Genomic DNA, 11,447 nt, shown 5'->3' on the forward strand with positions numbered 1-11,447 from the left:
GGCCGGGGCAGGCGAAAGAGGCAAAGGTGGGGATAAATGGTGATGGCAGGAGACTTGACTTTAGGTGGTGAGCACACGGTATAATATGCAGATGATGTGTCATAGAGTAGTGCCCTTGAAACCCATATAATTTTATTACTCAATGTTGCCCCGATAAATTCAATAAAAACTTTTTTTAAAAAGACATTAAATGTATAGTACTTTGGTACAGCAGCCATAAGGAAACTAATACTGTGTCGGTGAGATTTCCCACCCCGACTCGGTGGTTTAGGGCTCCCTGTTGGTTCCCTCACCCGGTTTTGTTTCCTCCTCCCAGGGACTGTGGTCCTTCTGTTTACTGCCCACAAACAAGTGTCTCGTCTAGTTTGTGCCGTCCTCTGGCTGTTTACAGGGGGAAGAAAACAAGTAGTCCTGGTTGTTCCAATATGACTAAAAGCAGAAGTAATGCGTTCACATTTGCATATTGAGAGAAAAACGGATACAGTGTGACTGGCATAAAAACCCCCTCAGCACAGACCCAGAGGTGCGGCTCCGTCCGCCCTGACAAGGCACAGCGCCGCCTCCTCTGGGCAGTGGCAGCCGCCGCAGAGGTTTGAAGGAACCCCGATGTCTGCGTCTGATCTTCCCTCTGTGTGTGTCTGTATTCCCATCACCTCTTCCTTTAAGAGCACCCATTAGATGGAGCTGGCGCCCACCCTAGTAACCTCAGTCTAACCGAATCACCTCTCTCAAGGCCCGATCTCCAAATACAGTCACATTCTGGGGGACTGGGAGTTAGGGCTTCGACGTATGAATGTGAAGGGGACACAATCCAGCCTATGACAATGCCTTTCCATCCTTGAAGATACTTTTTCAAAAATGACTGGGAACCTTTTCTTCTGCTGCCTTTATGGCACATGGACTGCTCTATATCATGGAACAGCAGCAGCAACTATTTAATGAGGTAGACTTGATTTGCTCTACGCAGGGGTGTCCAACCTTTGGGTGTCTCTGGGCCACACTGGAAGTTGTCTCCAGCCACACATGAAATACACTATGACATGTAATCACAAAAAAAAAAATCTCATCACGTTTAATCGTAAAGTAAATTTATGATTTTGTGTTGGGCCCCTTTCACAGCCATCCTGGGCTGCATGCAACCCGCGGGCCGCAGGTGGGACACCCCTGCTCTCCAGGGCGCTGGGGTACAGTTCCTGCCCTCAAGGGGCTTTTGTTTTGTGGTAGAATTGTATTTTTGAAATATTAAAATATTAACTGATTTTTTTGTCCTTAGTACCTTCTCCTACACATTGACCCAAAGACAGATTTTCACACCGGCCTCTTTATCCTGAGGCACCTGTAAGTGCCTTGAAAATGCTGACACTGGGGCCAGAGGGGGGAGGCCTTGCAGCCACAAGCGAGTGAAAACTCCCGAGTTAATGACAATGAACTGCCGACAGAAGTAAGGATCAGACCTGCACCAGACGATGGCATCAAAGACCAGAAGCCCACCCTCACAACCCAGAACGTAGATGTAACTTCAAAAGAAATGAGAAAAAAACCCAAATGAACCAGAATTCCTTTTCTGCTATGCCAGTAACACAGGAAACTCAAAAAAGAAATGCAATAAAGTCACATCTTTTTGCACCCTGAAATCAATACCTGCACTACCGTCTCACTGAGGAAGCAGGACCTCTCCACAGAAGGGGGAGAGCTGACACTGGCAGTAGAAACAGGGAGGGAATAGGCTACACAGCTGACACTTCCTACGGGGGCCTGAGGCCTCTGCGGCTGCAAAGGCGGACAGGCGACATCACGAACGGTAAGTGACCCTCGTGCCCTGTTAACTGAGCACACTGGTCAAGGTGGTGCACAGTGCCTAACAAGCTAGCTGCTATTCTAAGGAAACCCCAAAGGTAAAAGCTTAACCCATGTAGAAGTTTACTTCCTACATATGCACTAAAGTGACAGGGCGATCCTGGTTGCTAGGCGACTTCCTCCACACAGTTACTCAGGGGCCCAGGATGCTAGGTCTCCCCGGCTCGGGGAAGGACATCAACACCACCCTATAGACAGTACAGTGAGAGGGATCACCCTAGTCCCCCCATTCACCGAGTACTTCCTGAGTGCCAGGCACTGGGCTGAGAGTCCCCATTCAAACTTCACAACAACCCTTTCCGAAGAAGCCGGGGCTTGCCCAAGCCCAAGCCGGACTCGGAAGCACTCTACAGCAGCCTTTTGATTGATGCTGATGTTGCATGCCTGCGAAGTAATAGTAAATTAAAAAACATGTAGAGCGAAAATGAATTTTCTCACCAGAAATGAAGAGAATGAAAAGCTGGGGAAATGCACTAGGAGACTTCAAAAGATTCCGGTCATGTAAATGTTTTTGCCATACTGCATTCACATGAGCAGTAAATAAACAGTTTATGGGGGGAAACGGAATATATTAAAATTTATTCATGGAATAACAACAGGGGAAAAAAATAGCCACGGACTAATGGAGCCCTCGCTAATACAGTCCGCAAATGCTGGTATGCAAGTTTCCATGTTATACACGCTAAGAATTCTAATGGATGAAGTCTCCCATCACATTAATGATGTTCCAGACCAAACACTCTATTACTATGGGTGGCCCTGCTTAAACTTTTTCTTAGCGTCCTTGTCCGAGTGAAGCATACAGCCAAAGCCAGTAACAATAATAATTCATCATCATCATCATCACCATCATCAATAATAGTCGAGAGCAAACACTTACCGAGTGCCGTGTACGGACACCGTTCTAACCACATACGTGGATTCGTTCAGTGTTTGCACTCACCCGATTGGACAGGGTCTTTTATTATTTCCCTTTTACCGATGAGGGGACTGAGGCGTGGGGAAGATTGGGCAGTTTCCTACGACAGTTACTTTATGTATCAACTTGGCCACAGCGCTCAGGTATTTGGTCGAACATCATTCTGGATGTTCCTCGGAGGGTGTTTTTGGATGGGATTTACATTTACTCGAAGTACAGCAGACTGCCCTCCATACTGCTGGGCTGGCCTCATTCTATCAACGGAAGGTCCAAGGGGAGTGACAAGACCAGCTTCCCTAAGCAAGGGGAAAGTCTTCCAGCAGACTGCCCTCGGCCCCCACCAGCCACCCTGGCCCCCTGGGTCACGGACAGACTGCCCCTGGGCTCGAATCGCAACTCAAACTGTGTCTCCAGCCTGCCAAGCTTCCCCATCAAACTTTAACTTGCTAAACGTCCATAATCACAAAAACCAATTGCTTAAAATAAATCTCTTTATAGATAAACTTATAGATATCGCACACTATTTGTTCCATTTCTCTAGAGAATCCGGCCTAATACATTTGTCCAAGGTACATGCCCAGTAAATAGTAGAACTGGCTTTCAATCCTTCAGTCTGTTGCCAGGTTCCACACGCTTCGTGGAAACTGTCCCATCATTAGCCTGTGTCAAAGCAGTCGGTAATCTCTATTTTGAGGCCAGTCGTGATGGCTTTCTCTTACGTCTTCATATTAACTGAATGTATTGATTAAAATGATGCAAACTGCCTACGAAGCTAGCTGTCGTCATGAACAAATCCTAAATTTCAAAGGCCAAGAACAACAGATGCTGGTGTCTCACACAGTAGCGGGTTGACGGGAGCCATCCCGGTTGCTAGGTGCCCTTCCCCCACACCCTCGTTCAGGGACCCAGCTGCTGGGGGCTCTGCCATCTTCACCGTGCAGCTCCCAGGCTGCCCTGGGGCTCAACTTCACTGCCTCTCAGCCAGAAGGGGGAAGGGGGCATGGTAGACCACGCATGATACGTTTTTTCACTATGGCGAAGGAATTTTTGTTCAAAACAATTGGCAGGCAGCTCAAATTTGTTATTCTGAAATTATTTCATGCGTCTCTGTGTGTTGCTCATTTCTCTTTCATTTAAAAAGCGTTATAATAACACTTAAAAGCCCATTTCAAAGTTACCCGTTTCTCTTTCATTGTATTTCAAACTCGCATTAACATGATGGGTATTGAGAGGCAGGTGTATGTCTTAAGGAATCAGCCAGATTGACTGGAAGCGCTGTTTTGCACAGCGGTTGTTGAGAGAGAAGGTTGGAGAGAACACTGGGGCAAGAGATTGCAAAGCTTTGAATGCCAGGCCGAGGAGCTTGGACTTGGCCCTTTGGGAGATCTCAAGTTCTCGCCTTTTCCCCTCCGAACTGACAGCCCTTGTTCTCCCCCAGCTAATCAGAAGCCACATTCACCACCTGGTTGCGTGATTACGTGAGACCGATCATCTTTAACTTGTCTTCGGCTTCTCATTCCCCCTCCTGCCTCAACACCCCTCACCTGGATACGCCGTGGGACTCCCAAGGGCGAGCACCTTCAGCTTTTCTCAGTGCTGCAAGGCCTAGCAGAGCCTCTGGGATGTGACGTTTAGGGACCACGTGCTGTTGACATTCAAGGGGCGAATATCCCACTAATTGCTAAATATGACTAGTATTTAATTTCCTCCCCCAAATGCAGTGAGCTTTACCTTAAAAACTACAAACGGCGCCTCAGACAACTAATGACTCCGTACGCTCCCACGTTCTGGTCTGGGTTCTTCTCACCGGCGTGGGCCGACCCGTTGTGCTCGCTGCTTTGGACGCTGCCTCTGCTGACTGTTCTCACGATGCACAGCCCAGCTGCCACCACATTTGACGTTCTGTTCTTTGACATTTCTGTTACCGGGTGGGGAATCTCGCTTTTTTGGACTTCTTTAATTTTTCATTTGTATCACAAAGATTAGAGTCAGTTGATATTTTTAGAGCTTTTTTGTGGGGGGAGGGGGGTGTATTTTTTTTAACAAAAGAGCAAAACGTTTTTAAAACTCACATCATAAAACTGACTGCATAAGAAGCTACTGTGGAGAACAATACCCCGTTTGTACCAGCGTCAGCCAGGCTCGCTCACTCGATGAGACGCTGCTGCCGCCCACGCGTCTGCGACTCAGACTCGTGGCTCAGCAAAAACGCACATGACTGTGCAGCACGGCTCTGGGGTTGACAAGTGATCCCAACCATGCCTGCCGCCCCGGGGGGTGGCACGTGTCTACGGTGTAATAGTAAATGTGACAACAGCGCTGACGTGACTATCACCAAGCCTTGGGACTGTGTGTACAGAACATAGAATGTAACATGTGTCCGTGTGAATGGGTATGCATACGAATGTGAGTTTGGATAAGTGTGTATTTTCAAGTTCTCCATTGCTCCATAACAAGCTACCCCAAAGCAGTGGCTTAAAACAGTGACAATCGTCTCTTCTTCCTCCACACCGTTCTGGGAACTGACCGAGCTCAGCTGGGTGGTTCTCAGCTGGGGCTGATCTCGCCGTCAATGCAGTCAGCACGTGAGCGGGGCTGGATCATCCTTAGGGCCCCGTCGTACATGCGTCTGAGGCCTGCACTTGAAAACTCAGTTGAAAAATAGGCCACCCCCGGGGCATCTCTCTCTATTTCTCTTCAGTCTCTCCAGGTCTTTGTTCCACGACGGTGGCTTCAGTGCGGATGAATTTCTCACCTGGCAACTCACTGCCAAGGCCGGGAGGGGACTCTGCCAAGATGGGGGTGCGATCTTACGTACTCACATTCACCCCTTTACCCCTGCCACCTCCCGTTGGTTAGGAGCACATCACAGGTCCCATCCACACTGGTGAAGAGGGAGATGACACAAAGGTGTGGCTGCCGACCAGGAGGCAGGGCTCACGGGGCCACCTTAAAGTCTGCCCGTCACACTCAGGGAAAACGAGCCATGCGCTGCAGGTCACACGGCTGGTAGCAACACAGACCGTGTGTGACCCCCAGTCGTCTGCCTCCAGGGTCCCTGTTCTCAGCTAGAACCAGAGGGACATCCGTATAAGTGACTGTTTTTTAATTGCTCTAGTTCTCATTTTAAATGAATACATTCTCTGTGCCCTTACTTCGTAAGAAACTCAGCCGTTCTGTTGACACGGCTAGAACCACGCGTCTGAGTCTGCGGAGCTAAAGCCCGGCCTCTGGGACGTGGTGACTTCATGTGGACAGTGCCACATTGTCCTGTGAGGCTCCCGTGACAACACCTGCTCCGTGGTTCTACCGTTAGCTCACAATAATACACGTAACATATATGCGTAAACAGAGGAGGAGATCTTGTCATAAGACTGGACTTTTCTCTGGAACACCATCAGGCCCGCAGGCACGTGGCGGGGACAAATGGTTAGTGTCTCCATGGGAAGGAACTGGGGGAAAGTGCAGGAGATCCCCGCCTCGGAGAGGACTCCAGCAGCAGCTGATTGTCTGCAACACCACAGGCTGGAAAAAGGCATCTCAGTAAAAATAAAGAAAAGCCTAACTGAGTGCAGCTGCCATCCTCCCAATAATTAGATTTGGAGGATTATTGCTGAGAGGAATGGAAGATATCAGATGGCCACCGCTAGAAATATTTGCCATCCTTGTCTAACTGCGCCGCAGACACCGGAGCTCCTAGCAGACCTACATATGTTCGTCTTTAATTAAAATGTGCTGAGCGAACTGTTAGCTGCACCGAGAGAATGAAGAAAAACAACACAAGACAAATTGGCTAATTGACAACTCCGAACATTCTATTTTATACCCTTCAGTTATGTGAATGGAGATTTCCAACGTGTCCTCGTTGAAATGACACAGGCACAGTTGCATAATAATCTAAGAGGTAGATCAAAACATAAATAACGACAGAAGCAAAACCCACAAATGGGTCAAAGGATTACAAATCCATTTACTCAGTCTTTATTCCAGTGAGAATTTACCGCGTGGTTACTGCTTTTTGTGTGCCAGGTTCTCATTGGCGAATGATCATAATGCAATATTCCTAGTGTTTCCAAACACACGTTCTTTGTTTCAACTTGCATGTTCTACGAGTATTGAGGTGCTAGGCAGGGCTCATCTCTGACCACATGATGCAACAAGACAGCAAGCCCGTCTTGAAAAGGAGGGACCATAATTTTAAGTCATTTCAAAAGCTGGTTTGTGTGAAGGCAGAGAATCTGGCCGAGATGTTGACAAATGACATTTTATTCGGTGCACAAGAAACGAGCACAGCTGCCCAAAGGAAAACGTGTGCTGGGATCGGGTACACGGAGCAAGGCCAAAGGGCAGCCGTATTCCAAGTGGACCGTGAACAGGAGGTTTATTGGAGGCCTTTGCAAAAAAAATCATGGCAGAATTTCAGCTGTTGAGATAACCAAAATTCTGGCCAAAACTGGGAGTGATGTGAACTGTCACATGTCTTTGGATAATTTTGTAGAGATTAATCCCTTGGCCGAGTCGTCTCTGATGAAAGGAGAATAATTCAGAGCCAGTCACTGAACACCCTTGCTCTTAACTGGAGGCGCAGGATATCAATGAGGTAAATTAACTCCGATGCATTCAGAGTTTATTTACAACTAGACTGCAAAGCCTCCGTCTCATCCATATTCAATCAGAGAAAATTGTGGCTCATCCAAGACAAGACGTGAGCCAAATTCGGGGCGAGGCAAAGGGTGACATCATCTGAAAGGGCTGGAAATGAGGTGTAAATTTGAATATCATCTGTAGATAAGTAATAATTAAAACGGTGAGACTCAGTACGTGCCAAGAGAGAAAGTCAATAGAAATGAGGAACAACAGTGTCCCATGTGACGTGTCACTTCCGAAATGGAGATTTTAAAAACATAAAGCGGTCGGGGCGAGATTTTCCTCCTTGCTGAATGATGTGAAGACAGACACAGATCACTTGCAAGAAAGGCCCTGGTCCTCTGCAGACAGTCACCGAATCCCTTGATTGTTTAGCCAAATAGAGGCGTTTTCCTGTAAGATTTATATCCCCAGGAAATGAGAAGTCATTCATTCTGTTTAGTTTGGGGAAAACCACTCCCCTCACCCCAGATGGATCTCTTTGGTGAAATAATGACAAAGAGAATCGTCAATTCAAGCTGGCGTTTGATTGTCCTTCTTGCGTCTGCTGTTGCATTTGGGTAGGAAGCACAGGTTGCCATTACCTGAGCGCCTGATGATTTCATCTATGCCGTGCAGAAATAGTTTCTCTTTTTGTCGGCTGTGTCGGAACACTTTAAGAGTGGCATAGCTAAAGTAGGACGCAACATGAATTAATTGAAATGAAGACTAGTTCATAAGGAATTATTCATTATGCAAAGGGCAGCCTTTTACCCTAATCATCCCTCTAGAGATCTATGACTTAGGGCTCTTTATTTTTCCTTTTTATTTGTTTCTCTTTTTTTTTTTTGTAGGAGCATAGGGGTGGCGGTGGGGTGGGTAACTACCAACTCTCTAGACCCTAGAAGCTTCCTAAAAAATCCTGTCTCGGTATTATGGGCTAAGCCAAACCATGAATGATGGGTGTCATGGGCTGAATTGTATCTCCCAGAAATTCACAGGGTGAAGTCCTAACCTCCAGTGCCTCGGAATGTGACTGTATTTGGGGACAGGGTCTTTCAAGAAGTAGAGTTCAAAAGGGGTCATTAGTATGGGCTGTAATCCAAGTGTGACTGGTGTCCTTCCGAAAAACCCAGTGGGAAGACACAGGCGGAAGACAAACACCTACAAACCAAGGAGAGGGGCCTCAAAAGAAACCAACCCAGACAACACCTTGACCCCAGACTTCCAGCCCCTAGAATTGTGAGAAAACAAGTTTCTGTTGTTGAAGCCCCCCAGTCTGTGGTACTGCGATACGGCAGCCCTACAAACTGATACATGGGACAAAAGAAGTGGGGCCTTACATGTGTCTTCTATGGAAGATCCTTCCCTTGAACCTTCCATTCTAAAAATAGACCCACCTCATAGATTCATTTATTGTATCATCCTGAAAAAATTACCTTTCTGAACTTTAGTTTCTTCATTTCAAAACTGGGATTAAAATGTTTGCTTCAAGGGTCCTGGCTGGCATAGCTCAGTGGATTGAGCACGGGCTGCAAACCAAAGTGTCGCAGGTTCGATTCCCAGTCAGGGTACATGCCTGGGTTGCAGGCCATGACCCCCAGCAACCGCACATTGATGTTTCTCTCCCTCTCTCTCTCTCTCTCTCTCCCCCTTTCTCTTCCCTCTCTAAAAATAAATAAATAAAATCTTTAAAAATGTTTGCTTCATAGAATTGTCGCATTAGAAGTGGATTCTCAACAAATGAGCGGGAACTTGTGTCTTCCCCTCCCCCATTCCCTGTACAGGCATAAAACACCATGGTTTTCCACTAGTTTGCCCTCAACATATTCTGTTGGAATGTGAAGTAACCCTGGTCTAGTCACTGACTATGTGACTTTGGACAAGCTACGGAGGCTCATTATTCCTCATAACCTGCTTCATAAGGTTATGAAAATTAACATTCAAATGACAATTACTTAGCGCCTCTGGCAGAGTGTCTGGCATATGGTGGGAGTTCAGTACCGCAGGTTGCTTTCATCTCTCTAAAGGCACGAGCCTGTTATCCACCGGCGGAGAAATACTTATGACATTTGATATTACACTCACTCATTAACGTATGCCCCTCTTCAGTCTAACAGGATTTTAGTTAGTCATGACTGTATCTCCAGAGCAAATGAGTCCTCGTGAGGGAGAGATAGGGTGAGACAGTGGCCGAGGTCATCACCTGCCTCCCCATAACAAATTCAAGAGGAAGTGCACAGGGCTGACCCTAACGTTTCCTGCAGTGGCATGACCCCGAAACACAGGGAGAAGGTGTAGTGTTTTCTTTTTCTTTCTTTTTTAAAAAATATTTTATTTATTTTTAGAGAGGGAAGGGAGGGAGAGAGAGAGAGAGAGAGAGAAACATCAATGTGCGGTTGCTGGGGGTCGTGGCCTGCAACCCAGGCATGTGCCCTGGCTGGGAATCGAACCTGCGACACTATGGAGGCGCAGTGTTTTCTAGGGAGGCAGGGGGAGGAGGAGTCCCGCTCTGCAGCTGCTTCACGGCTTGGCTCCTTCCCAGAATAAAGCCAATGTATCTCGAGCAATGGATGGGTTGGTCATCTTTTGCTTTCTAAAACTTCTTTAAAAATGGAAAACACAGAGAGAAGTACAAAGGCTACAGTGACCAAACTCCCTTATTTTACGACTCAGCATTAGAAACCATCCACATTTTACCGTATTTGCTCCCAGTATTTTTAAAGAAACAAAACATTATAGTCAAAGTCATGTTTAACCGACACAGAGGCAACCTCCAATGGGTTCGAATGGACCCTCCCAACACTGAAGTGTTTGTTATACACAGTAGTCTGCCCTTCACCACGGGGGTACACCCTCGGACCCCCACTGAATGCCTGAGACTTCGCATGGTCATAAACCCTATATATACCACTTTTTCTATATATACATACCTATAATAAAGTTTAATTTCTAAATTAGGCATAGTAAGAGATTAACAATAACTAATAGTGAAATAAAACAATTCTTGTTTTAAAACAATGTAATAAAACGTATGTGAACGTGGTCTCTCTCAAAATATTTTATCGCGCTACACTCACCTTTTCGCTCAACGGAGGCCCTTGACGGCTTCCCTTTGGCACATCCGAACTGTCAGCACCACTACTCTTGCCCTTGGGGGGCGTTGTTCAGTAAAATAAGGATGACTCGGACACGAGCACTAAGATCCCTGGGCAGGGGACCTGATACCCCAGCTGGCTCCCAGCCACCGACGGGCGTGGAGTGTCTGCAGCGTGGGGACGCTGACTCGCGTCTGGGGGAGAACAAAGCGGGACTTGCGAGATTCCATCCTGCTGCTCAGAATGGTGCATAATTGAAAGCTTATGAATTGTTTATTTCTGGAATTTTCCATTTAAGTTTTCAGCTGTGGTTGACCTTGATCGGGGAGGATTACTGCATGCGCACAAGGTCTCTGTGTGAGTTTGTGTGTGTTGCATGGCCATAGCAGTGAGCAGTAGCATATGGTATGTACCATTATGCCTCATGCCCTCACACGTCAGTTGTTTTCGGAGAGGAAGCTGCATTGTTACACGTGGATCTCACTCATTCATGGTAGGGGCAGCGTTGTGGAATGAATCCTGCCCCACCCCAACCCCCCACCCCTTCTAACTCATGTGTTGAAGTCCCAATCCCCAGAGCCTCAGAATGTGACTATTTGAAGATGGGTCTTTAAAGAGATACCCGTGTTAGGTTAAAATGAGGCCATTAGGGTGGGCCCTGATCCAATATGATGGGTGTCCTTATGCAGGAGGAGATTAAGGCACAGACACACACACAGGGAACACCATAAGAAGATGGAGAGAAGACGGCCATCTGCAGGGCGAGGACAGAAGCCACAGAAGAAACCAACCCTGCAACACTTCGATCTTGGCTCCAGGACTGTGAGACAATAAATGCCTGTTGTTTAAGCCACCCTGTCTGTGGCACTTTGTCATGGTCACCTGAGCATAGTAACAGGCAGCAAATATTCCACAGAATACAGGTATCACAGCTGTGTTAGCCACTC

The sequence above is a fragment of the Phyllostomus discolor genome, chromosome 1 (genome assembly GCF_004126475.2).
Source record: "Phyllostomus discolor isolate MPI-MPIP mPhyDis1 chromosome 1, mPhyDis1.pri.v3, whole genome shotgun sequence".
Lineage (NCBI taxonomy): Eukaryota > Metazoa > Chordata > Mammalia > Chiroptera > Phyllostomidae > Phyllostomus > Phyllostomus discolor.